We start from the raw sequence: 12,738 nt of genomic DNA, 5'->3' as shown, positions 1-12,738 counted from the left end.
GGTCTGCCAACACGAGAACTAACGACATTTTAGTTGGCCCTGTTATACGACCTTCGAGCTGCTGGTGTTAGGGCTTCGAGAGCTGTTGACAGCGTCACTGCCGATCCGTTAGCACTGTTAGTCTTTATCCGCCCAACGCTTGTGACGGCGTTAGGCTGTTAAAGAGTAATGAGGGAGCATGCCCGCCAATATCAACATAACGCCATCGAACCCGCCTGAAAGATCACCTCCGCTCTATCCTCTGCCCCACTAGGAATGCTCGTTAATTTCCTCGCTCTATAGCCTAGCCTTGCTCAGTGAAACGGGTGCATTCGCCGATTCCTCTACTATACGTTTATGCCCGGTAAGCGTGCTGCTAGCGTTGTTCCTTCGGTCCTGGAGTGTCCTACTATGTCTATGCAGCCTCTTAGCCCGATCTATGCGTGTCTGCGTCTACTTTAGCGGCTTTCTGAGGCCTTCTTTGAATCATCTCCAGGTGCCCTCTGCGTCAAGTCATGGTACACTGTGTGTAGTGAGTCTCCTGTTCCTGCCGGCCTTGCTATACGCTCAAGGCTGGAAATGCCTCCAGTTCGGACCATCTGGCTTGTCCAGATGATATAAGTTTTTCCTTCGTACCGCCCCAACGTGATCGACTAGAACTATTACTAAGAGATAGCCTTCAGTAGTCTTATGTAAAACTAAAAACATCTTCGTTATTTCTGCGGTCCGCTTGATTTGCGTACAGCATGTCTATATAGCTTTATTAAAATTTATTTTGAACAAAAAAAATTTAGAGAACCATAGCGAAAAATTATACTACTTTACGGTTAAATGTTATAGTCTTAATAGGCTGTTATGTTAGTAACTGATTCAGAAGTTTTTTGAACATCACTCAATGGCCAGAGGTCATAATTGATAGCAACTTTAGCAGATTATGGATTTCGCAAGCATTTCTTGGTACTAATAAACATACATTATATTAGGTTTATTGAACTTCAGTGATGCGTGTGACCCATATTTACGCGTATCTGTTAATACCGCTGAGCCTCGAAGAGGCACGGCGGCCATTTACAATAGCATATTTTATACACAAGTTTCCAGGTCTGTAGTGCAGTGACAGCATCTGGCGAACCAAAAAATATCAGCTGCGAATTTTCGTACGGTTCGTTCGGTCTAATGCCACTGTTCGAAACACTCAGTATTGCGTTGAGGTCAGGTTTTTTTAATAACTGGAAGTAAATACAGATGAAATCAGTGGACATGAAGTAGGCCAATTGAATCCATTGAATGTATTCGCGTAGACACAAGTTGTCAGTAGAGTATACGGATCTTATTTTAGCTTCGTTTAATACTACGATGAATGAATATGGCACAAACTGTTTAACATAAGATCGGAAACATCCAAAAACCTACCCATCTCTATGAGATAGTTTGGTTTTATTTAGACTATTTTTTTTATTTAGACAACTAGTTTTTATTTAGACGCATATTCAGATAGTAATAAAAAAAGGTAGGGGGAGAAATGTAGAAGCACGTTTCTATGAGGATACCAAATTTTGGGCTTAGTTCCATCAGCGATTGAAAATATCAGCTGATGTTTGTAATCCCTCAATATACATAAATATTACAGCTCTATAGGAAACTTGTTCGGCTGATGTAGTTACTTTGGGATCCGCGTGGCATTTGGAAAGCCAATGAAAAAACCTCGAATCTACAGTTTTACAGTTCAGAGCGGTCAAAGGCTATAACTGGTGTACGGTTTTACTTACATTCCAATACCACAGTGTTTCCCTTCTATATATATTTACTATTTAACCACTCGCCAGAGGAAGCCATATAAAATTTAGATAATTGACGAGAATGCAAAACTACAAAAACCGATTTGCTTAATTGAAGAGATCAATTTTTGTTCTGGGGCTTTTGTAGTGGAACATTGTATTGTTAACGTCAGCCTAGCTTCGCTTAAACGTCAAAGGCTTCATTGCCGTTAAGTAAGTTTGAAAGCAAGTGTTTTCTTCACATACGTTTCCCCTCTTCACGAGAGGTTTACGCTAAGGTCTATTAACATTTCTTTACTAGAAACCTATTTACCTGGAACACTGTTTGGAACAGTGTTAAAGTAGATCGTACGGTACGATCCCTGTTTGCAGTAGATTCATACATCTAACGGTACAAGGTGAATTTAAGAAGACTGCGCAATCGAATCTTCATTAGATTTAGAATTAGATGTCTCTTCAACATAATCACCCTTATTGTATCAAAAAAGGCTAATTATTTATGGATTTATAATAGTTTAGCTCAGTTAGTTTTTAGTTTATGTAATTATCGTGGTAACAGAATAATGATCAGACCAATTTTACAGATATATGTCTCACGAACTCAAGTTATTTTCCAGCAAGAAAAATAAGGCTCAATACCTAAATACAGTCAGTTAAGAGGAGTTATTCTGCCTGCAGTCAGCTAGCATGTATTCGTTTTTAGGTAAAATATCTGTGACTTAATGTATTGTCAAACGGTAGAAAACGCGTAGCTCTGGATAATGGAACCTTCCAGTTTCTCCATAGGGTACATTTCAGGTTGCTTGAGCTAACCAGAGAATATGTTTTTTTACAGCGAATTTGTTTCCTTTTTTCTAAGATGCTACCTTTATATGCACAAACATTCGGTGGGCAGCTTGGAATTATTCTAGCCTTTAAGATAGCAGCGTTTAGGTTGAGACAAACACTTACTACAGACTCGATGCATTTGTTCAGATTTCTTGTTCAGATCGGCCTTAAACCGCTCACTTCAGAGCCAGTTGCTACAGCACAGATATTGTACATTATTGTAGAGATATTATAGATATTGTACGTTATTCGAGGTAGTAGGAACAGAACCAGGAGACACGCGCGTTCGAAAAAGTTCCAGTAGCTTTATGGAAAAAAATTGAACATTTATGAGCTTAAACATTACTTGCATGTAGCCGTTTAGGAATCTGTTATGTTAGTTTTTTTAGAGATCAACGAATAACTCTGAACTCAAGATGGGTCCAGCCTAAGTACAAGATATGCGCTAACTTTCATCGAAGTTTGTTGTTAAATTGAGTAATTACAAAAATTAATCTTCTTGCTGGGATCTACGTTGAAGCACGTGAGCGTTATGCAGGCCAGCATCGAATCGTGTAGCGACCATAATCTTCTGTAGTCCATACACAGCTTCATGAATACGGTAACTGACAGCATCCGTGGACGTCCGCCAGCGCTGTTCTGGCGATTGCAGTATTTTTTTTCGGTGAAAGTTCTGTCTCTAATACGTACTATGAGATGCAATTTTTATATTCATTACCGGTGTATTATCGAAGTAGGACATATAACTTCTACTCGTTCCTCTGTCTGCCATTTGTGAATTTAGGTAACCACAGTAATCTCTGGTGTATAGGCTGTTTACTTCATCACTTGCAATATGAAATCGACGAAACGCTCTAGATCGAGTCTATTCTGATGGTCATCTATATTATTGCTTGTTGTCTGGTGTGTTTGAGTTACTTACTTGTAGTTACGTTACGGTATGTAACATTTAACTGACGTTACCATTAAAAACCCCAAGGGACTATTCAAATATCGCATCATATTTCGTACTTGCTATGGGCGTGCTAAAATCCTTTGGATGACAGCCGTGGACACTAAAGGCCTGTGCATTCCTTTAAATACGCGGTTCTCGTAGTTAAAAAAAAACACGTATTTCACCTGTAGTCGCCCTCTTATATGAGACACTGCCTGTCCAAAACGCGGAGTCCTTCTCCGTACCCATGGCCATCTTCCAGTTCGACTGTTGCTATTATTAGCAATAGCAATAAGAAACAGTTTTCATATTATGTAAAGCCAAATAATTCCTACCCAATTTCGGTTGATCAAATTAATAGAGCCATCTCTATTCAGTACTTCTATATAGAACTGGATACCCAAATTCGAACGAACGTTGGCGGGCTGTTTGTCGTAGCAAATATGTGTTCATCCACCGTTCTGGCTACTTGAAGAAAGCTAACTCTATCTGAGGCAAAACAGCAGGTGCATCATAGCAAAGAACATGGCTTCATTCTTGGAAAGCTTGTATGCTAGGCACATGCCCGCCAAAATTGAAAACCTTTTTTTGTCCGAAATCGAAGATCTATGGAATTATCAGCTTTCATGCGCCTTAAGAAAACACTACAGAAATTTTTATGTGGTTAACGAAGTAGCAGTCGTTTTGAGGAGAAGAATGTCAATGAATGAATGAGTTAAACTCATTTATGTACCTTTGTCAGGTAACATTCCTATTCCTCCAGATAACATGAAATATGTTTATAGACATACTTAGCATATTGAGCTCTATATGCTACCTTACGCCATACACATGACAACTGCACGAGCCTGGCTAAAACTAACGTCATAAGGCGGTCCCTAAAATAGAAGATCCAGAATTCACGAGGTTACTTATTTAGGACCTACCAATGCTTGCATTATACATGATACACTATGATACCGCCATCCTTCGTTTAGTCACTAAGCAAGACTATCCAGCTGTTAAACTTGTGGGCGGCGAGAAGTATGACACCGGTCACAAGGTTGCTTACACCTGGCATAAGTATAATATTCATCAGATTGATGAAACTCCTTCCATGAATTTCCCAGCGCGTTATTATACCTGTCAAATTTGTTTGAGGTTCTGAATGCTATGGTTCCAGTTTGACAGGATTTGGAATTCATCTCTACGAACTTTTGATCCAACTAGGTTTTCCTGGACCAGTTGATATGACGACACGTTGTGACAACAACGAAAAGCCGTGTCGATAAACCTGTGACGGCTTGTCCAGTGTAAGATCAAGGCTCTTTTGAAGAACGACGCCGTTATTCGCTTCAAATGCTCATCATTTTTACTGTGAGATCATCCTACATTCAGCTCATACAATAGGTGGATATTGGCGCAACTCTGAAGTCACAAAGCGGCTGCGGGAAACATCGGTAGAGGCTAAGTGTTGAACACGAAACTATTAAGACCTTTCTATTACTTTTCTATAGTATGTTGGGAGAAATTTTGGTTCTATTCGAGGTTAGCAACCCTAGGCAAGCAAGTCGATTCACATATGTTAGCGCTCGCTCCGTAAGACAGAACGCTGGCAGCTTCTAATAAATAAGACTAAATTAAGACTGCACAAATAAAAGGGTACAGCCGAGGGCAGCTTTGGAATCTACACAAGCTCTGTAGGTATTCTGCCTAGGGCAGCTTAAGGTTCGCTTGATATCGGCAAGCAGGGTCTTGTATGCCATTTCCCTCCTGAGCCCGTGTTGTTGGGTATCGCACTCACATTCTCCAGAAAGACGTTTAGTTTCCCTGTCAGCAGATACGAGAGAAGTCGATAGCAGCAGCTTTTCTTCGTAATTTCTCGACTCGGGTCGTCTTGGCTTTTTGGAATAACACGAAGCGTTGCATCCTGCCAATAATAGGGAAACAGTTCGGAACGAAAACGTTCATTGAACAAAGCTGTTAAGCACAGCGTCAGCTCTGCGGCGCAGTGGAGACTTTTGCACCGATGATGAAAGCGTTGGAAGCAAGGCTCGCCATGGCCTATAGAGCGTCGAAAAACTTCTCTCCGAGAGTCAGAATGTACTGCTGGTCTCTTGGTCAGATTTATGCCACCACAAGCCGTATTCCAATGTCGCACAAAACCATGATGTTATTCTCTGCATAACGCGGGATAATGTTTTCACCTATATGATTGTAATACATTGAGATTCGCTTATTGGGGCAGCCACGGCCCGTTCTCTTCTACGCAAAACAGTGGGTGGAGTAAAATCCTGCTAAGTTGAATGGGTCGATTAAAAAAGAAGAGGAATATCAATTGCCAATTTGTCGATTGGATAAGCTTCAACGATTTGCCCATCCAAGCAATGTTTGAAACTTTTCCCTTTTTTTTGTTTAAATGTTTTGGTCGTTTACTTTTTTTGATTTTCTAGCCTGCTATGAGCCCAAGATTGATTTCGCTGAAATTCTTTCTATGTGACGTTCCTGAACTACACTTGAGCATTTACTAAAATCATTCGACGAACCATCACGATTAAAATATTATTTGCGTATTAAAGAATGAATATTTTTGAAAATGGCTTGTTAATAGTTTAAGTTTCGAATTAAAGTCAACCTAAATCGCGTTGAATGCTAACTGTCTCGGACAAACACAAAAACTTATCTTAAGTTTTTGTTGATACGGATCCTTTTGATAAACTTGAAATGACATAGATAATTTTAAGTTGTCCACCTACACTGGCCAATGACACGCGCTTAGGTAAAGGTGCATATGACACCTTTTTCCCATTGCTGGGCTCTGATTAGGGTTCAAAGATATATAGTGTTCCGACGTAATTTTTAGAGACCGCAATCTGAAGACTGGAAATGTTAGCCAAAGAAATACTATAGGGTACAGGTTCATTAAAGAGCGAAGCCTCTTCTGCCTCTGTCCGACAGTTGCACATCTTAAAACGACCGATTTTCAATTTCTCGGATATTACGTTTTACATATATGTTCGTTATTACGTGTGTCGTGTACATTTATTTGGGAAAACTAACGCTGGACCGGCTGCCAACGAATGTGTCTGAAACAAATAAGCACTCAAGAGTTACTGAACACTTTTAGACGTAAGATGGGGTTGCCGGTGAGTGAAGCACCGTCGGGTGTCTCATATCACTAAGACAAATACTTAGACGTGAAGCTCACTACATGTGAAAATTTCTTAAAAGAAAAAACTGTTTGAAATATGCTTTCGGTCTTAACGGAAGACGCCTATTTTGCCGCGGATAGATAATGCGTGTTCGAATAACAACGAAGACATCCTTGAAATAAAAGGCCAGTGAACGTTTCTTCAATTGACCTTTTCATCAACGGTAAAGGGGCAGTGGGCGGTAGGGGACGACCTAGTGCTTCGTGTTCAATAGTAAATAAAAAAAGGAGGATGCAAAAAGCCTCTGTGTTAAAGCTTCTTCACTGAGCAGTTCTGATATTTATAATAGAAAAGTAATAAGTCTGAGGTCTTCGTCGGCTGTGTAACTCGAGTCTTTTCATAAAAAGAATCTCACAATTCCAAACGGGAAGATCAGTATCATTAAATAAGCGTGTTTGTGATTTCTGACTGAAGTTGCTGACTTATTTTTTTTATAAATATTCCACTTTGCGACATAAACCTGTTTCGAAGTACCACTGCGACTGGCAACAACGTAGATCGTCGATTTCTGGTTACAAAGGAGGTTTGCCTTCATATTTAGATAACTCTATCTAGATAGATATCTAGAGATATTTGGCTTCCTATGGATTTGAGCTCAAAATGCCCGACTGACAGGCAAAAGTGTTACTTCTCCATTGTTTATTAGCAAATTGAAAAAGCTGCAAATCTTCTCGATTTAGCTGGCGCACTTGATATCTGCATCAAAAGTACAATAAAATACCCCCATGGCATATCTATATTTTCTCTTAATAAGAAACTAAACAAATTCGGACGCTTTCCCGCGAGGCGTCCCAAAAAAGATACTCCACCATTACTTATCAATACGTTATCAAAAATCACTCGATGCATCAAAAGGTGCAATATTTTGGGTGAAATGAGTGAAATCTAGCTGCAGCCGTAAATCGAAATTCTCTTAAATGCCTTAGAATTGCTCAGTTCTTTTTTTTGAAACTCTGTTATGGTGTTGTAGGCAGGCGGACGAAGTGTATCATCGGTCGCAGAGGAAACATTAAAATGGCAAAACTATTTGTTACTAGCCGATGGCCCACATTCTAGTACATAACTCGGATCAGGCTTTTCCTGTTTGGCCTCGTGTTCGTCGGTCCTCCCCCAAAAGTATATTCCCGCCTTCGCCTTACGTAGAAACACACATACTTGATGAACACATCCATGTTTACTTTTCGTATTTTCGCCAGTCGCTAAGTTTGCTTAACTTGGTCAAACAGACTAGCCCGTTCCAGACGCAAGCCTCGTTTATCACTGGAAGCACGTCGTATTGATAAATGAAGTCTAGCCAATACGTATGCCCTGTCACAGCCTATATTTAAATGAAATATAATATCAAAATGTATATTTTTTTGCCCTTTACTAATGAGTCTGAGGAGATAGATGTTAATTTAAGAAGTAACATTACGTTCTACGATAACCTGTATCACGTTTCAGTAAAAATGTAAACATGGTTCACTCGTTACACGTGTAGTTTGTTAAAAGCTTTTTGCCATCTCTGACAGCTCTATATAATGATACGGCACAGAGAACCACGCTTTAAACAAGTTCTAAATGTTTCGTATCTGAGACGGACGACTTGATAGACTGATGATATGCTGGTCACAATAAAATGGCGCCATGTAAGCCACGGCCATTTTCGATTCACCGCATATTGACTTAACAAGAATTAGTTACGCCTATTTGGTTGGCAGGTGCATTTTAAACACAGTTTTGGCGACAAGCCGTCTCCACGGCGCGCACCCTTCAACCGTTCAGAATATACGACTTCACAGAAAAGCCTTATATTGCAAAAGCAGGCGCAGACTTCGCAGAGAAACAGAACCGACGGGCTAGTTGTAGTGTTGTAAATCTAACTTGAGCTAGATACTCGCGGTTTTGTCCAATATGAATACGTTCTTATCGTATACCTTGACTTTATCGTATATATTTGTTGTGAGATAAAGAAACGTCAGATATAGATGGACGGTCCACCCGAGCATAGGTGAGGGCACCGAGCTCGAACGGGGATAGCCATGAAGACATGTGTTTATTTTCTAGTGAAAACTCTGTGGTTTTTGAAATTTTTTAGTGATGTTTTTGATGAGTTTTTAAATTCAGCTTATCGCGTAGCTAAGCTTCAATATCATCACATTTCCTACTCACAATATATATTTTAACTTGGCTTTCAGACATTACTACACCCACAGTGAAGGTATTGGCGTTGAAAAATATCAGCTTTTAAAAAGGAATACACGAAATTTACACATGTATTTGAACGGCTTGGTCTAAGTCTGCGTTAACACCTACGTAATATTATTCCAGAAGTATTGTTTTTCCACTCGCGAGCACGTGAACATAAACCCATACACAATCGAAAAGCAACGGCACAATCACAATGTGTAACGTCATAGATCATATACAATAGTTTAACAGGTTCTCAACTAGCACTTAATTCAACGAACACTAACAGCGTGATCCGGCACGACGGATCGTAGTGGCCCTGGCATTCTTTTATTCACCATCGGACTTTTCCGGCGACGGAAATAAAAATATCTTTCTTTTTCATTTCAGCGCGGCGTTTACATCATTGCCGTCGTTTATGTAGCTGCACCTCAATAGCTACAGGGATTCGTATCTTCACGTATACGAGCTACCGCCAGCGACACGCCAACGCATAAATAGTATAGAACAGCAATAACAAAGGCACCGTTTAGGAGTCGGTTGAAGGTTGGGCTTTAGTCGGCGTTGTACAGCCGTATGAAGCCGTACACGCATCTGGCAGTGCTGGTGTTACTCTCGATGCAGGTGGATATGTTGACAGACATAGAAGCAATTTCCGACTCGCGTCGTTGTCCATATTTTCGCACGAAGGCTACTGCCGCCGCTGCTGCTGTTGTTCACGTTGTCGTTTCTGTTGTTTTCCTAAAACAGGAATTCCTAACATTACTACTGCTGCCGCTGCCGCTGCCTGCTCTATTTCGGTCCTAAAACGTTAGGCCGTGAAGGTCGGCTTGTGACTGGCTTTTTCCGTTCTCGGAGGCGGTACCAGGGGCAGTCGCCTAAATATTTCGCTGTGGGGCATCCTCGTTGTCGCCTGCGTTCCTGGCCGAGTGCGCCTGTTAACAGACTAGCAAAGGCCTGGCCAAGCTAAGGTTTTGGGAAAAACCGCTACCGAAGCATCTGCCAAGCAGAACAATATAGACAACCTCGGCTGGCGAAGGCGCCTATCCAGCCACGTGAACGAGGATGGGAACGACGAAGACAACTGTCTTTTCTTTCTCTACAACGAACACGAGCAACGAAATGAGCTAGCTAACGGTACGATGGGATGGAATAACTAGGTATGGAGTAAGGAGGCATCAACGCTGTAAATGCGCGTACACAACGGCCGCTAGACGACTCAACGATGGCTGCTACCTGCCGCCAAGCTGGTCGACCTCGATGCCTCGACCAGCATCGCTGCTGTCGTGGTCCTCTACGCCAGTGCTGCCGCTAGTGGAAGACAAAAGGGCATTTCGGGAAGCAGCACCAACAGCCGGATACGTTATAGGATGGGCGTCATGAGGTGAAACGAATGGCCATAGCCTGACATGATTCTACCATAGCGGAAACGAAGCGAAGACCGACGCCAGCGGGTGTTCGTCAAGAATTTCTTTGTAGCGAAGGCAGCGAAGCAGAGGGAGAGAGAAAGAGGCAGGGCTCTGAGATTGCCACACGTACGTTAGCGTGCCGTTGACTCTACAGCTCGGAGCCATAGGGTTCAGGCGGTCAGCGGCCCGGTGAACGTTCAGTCAGGAAAGCAGTGAGCCAGCGTTGAAAAACCCGTCTCCCTCTTCGCCTGCTACGAGCCTAATTCAGCCTGCAGTCATTGCTGCCAACGACGAGGAAAGTCATTAACATGGCCTTTTTAATTAGCAATACCATTACCCGCTGCTCTGCTTTGAGAGGTTCGCCGCCGTGTAGCCGCTTACGGGCTCGTTCTTTGGACATTCGTTGTTATTTTAAAGAGACATGCAAGATCGAACGTGTGGGTGAGCGGGCGAACGAGTTGTGTGAAAGGCGAAGGGACGCCACGAGTCTGGAGCTAGTAGCTAAGCGAAGAAGAAACGCCCAGTGCCAGAGACACAGTGAAAGCTCGAGAGATAGGGAGAGAAATAGATACAGCTTGTGTACGTGGGTGTGCAAGTATCGAGGCTAGTCGAGACAAAATGACTGTGGCCAGCTAGAATGTGGCGAAGTGAACGCAAAGACAGAGAAAGCCTGAGATGGACAGAGGGCGGGAGAAGCAACCAGGATACCACGAGAGTTTTGTGGTCAACGCTGAGAGAAATAGGATCAGAGGATTTAGGGCGATAGGACAGTATACCGTACAGCATGGCATAGTCGGTAGGTTCAAAGGAAAGCACGATAAAACGTAAAGGGAAGCACACAGAAGTAAGATGGTGATGGAGATGGTTGTATTACGAAACGAGCATAGCAGCAGACGCAGCCTGAACATAGTTCACAGACACGAAGGGATTTAAGCAAAAGGCACACTCTACCGTTACGATACCATCGTGTACGGTAAAGACGATGCTATGAAACATCGAGCGCAAGGAAGGACCGACAAACGCGCGAGCAACTGGCCAAATGTGCCCTGCAACCAAAACAACATTTTAGTAGCCCGACGGTCAAAAGCGTGCGACAGCAAGAGAGCAACTATTAGAGACGGTGACGCAGGACTAGTAAGCAGCACCCCAAGCCAATCCCGACCATCGTCATTTTCAGCCACCACCTCCGTATTTTCGCTTGTACTTGGAGGCCAGGAACGTAGTGAGCATAGCTGAGAAAAGACTGCTTTCAACGTCTGGATACTTACAGTAGTAAACAACGTAATAGATTTCGATGAGACAGCGATGGGTTAGGACAGACGAAAAAACATAAATAGGCAATGAGGGAAAACGTACTGCACGGTTGAGCCCGATTGACGAATAGAGAAAAGATAGAAGGGGCAACGGAATTATACGCTAACGGCCAGCAACTGAAACAGCGTCCCGACGCGCTTCTCTGAAATTTGCTACTGCTGGTGTCGCAACTGCAACAGATATGCAGTGATGAAGTTGTTAATATGACCACCAGAATACTCTGCTATGCATTTGTGCAATAGGGATACAGTACTACGTCGTACTAGGTTGTATGTAAACTGTCATTTTATGCTTGCCGTGGAATCGCACACCCTAAGATTAGTCTTAAGGCAAAAATGTTCTCATTCCATTTTTGAACCACTCGTCTGTAATAATCGCCTGTGCAGCAGTCTCTCGTCCAACATTTATTTATTTCTAAGACATTCGCGTGCTAATTATATATATATAGGTATATATATATATATATACGCTCGTATATATTATATATATATATATATATATATATATATATATATATACGCTCGTATACAAGCTGCGTTATTATTTGAGATAGAAGTTCTTCATATCATTTGAAGCTTTACCAAAAATCAGGAAAATAATCAAGCTTTTCTATTATGATGAAGGAGCTAGGCTGCAGTGAACGGAAGCATTGTGATATCACAACATTAGTTGTCGGTACTCAATTTCATAGTAAGCTAAATGCCACTGTAAATCTCGTTAGAGCATACCATAGGTTAAAGGAACGCACATATAAATGCTCAAGTGCTTTTGCGTTTTGATTATACCTAGTAATTCCGTTCAAGCTAGTTTAGCATCTCAGCTATCCGATAACTACCTGCTAAGTATATTTCTACAAAGTTTTCTTCCTGTCGTACGGCCTTTTTTCAGTACACGTAATGTAATAGTATCAACGTTAAGTAAATACACGGTAGGCTAAATTGCCCAGGTGAGTCTAGAGATAATTTACTCAAATTGATGTACCGTCGATCTTGAGCACAGCATTTAGGAAAACAAAAAGCTGAACGCAGCAAATATGGTAATAAGTTGACACTTGTGCACTGTTTTCTCATACGACTGAATATAATTCAGTCGTATAGTCTCGTAGGCCTATAAAGCTAGAATATAAATCACCCTTT

Source organism: Varroa jacobsoni, unplaced genomic scaffold (genome assembly GCF_002532875.2).
Source record: "Varroa jacobsoni isolate VJ856 unplaced genomic scaffold, vjacob_1.0 scaffold_1281, whole genome shotgun sequence".
Classification (NCBI taxonomy): domain Eukaryota; kingdom Metazoa; phylum Arthropoda; class Arachnida; order Mesostigmata; family Varroidae; genus Varroa; species Varroa jacobsoni.
This window is presented reverse-complemented; position numbering follows the sequence as displayed.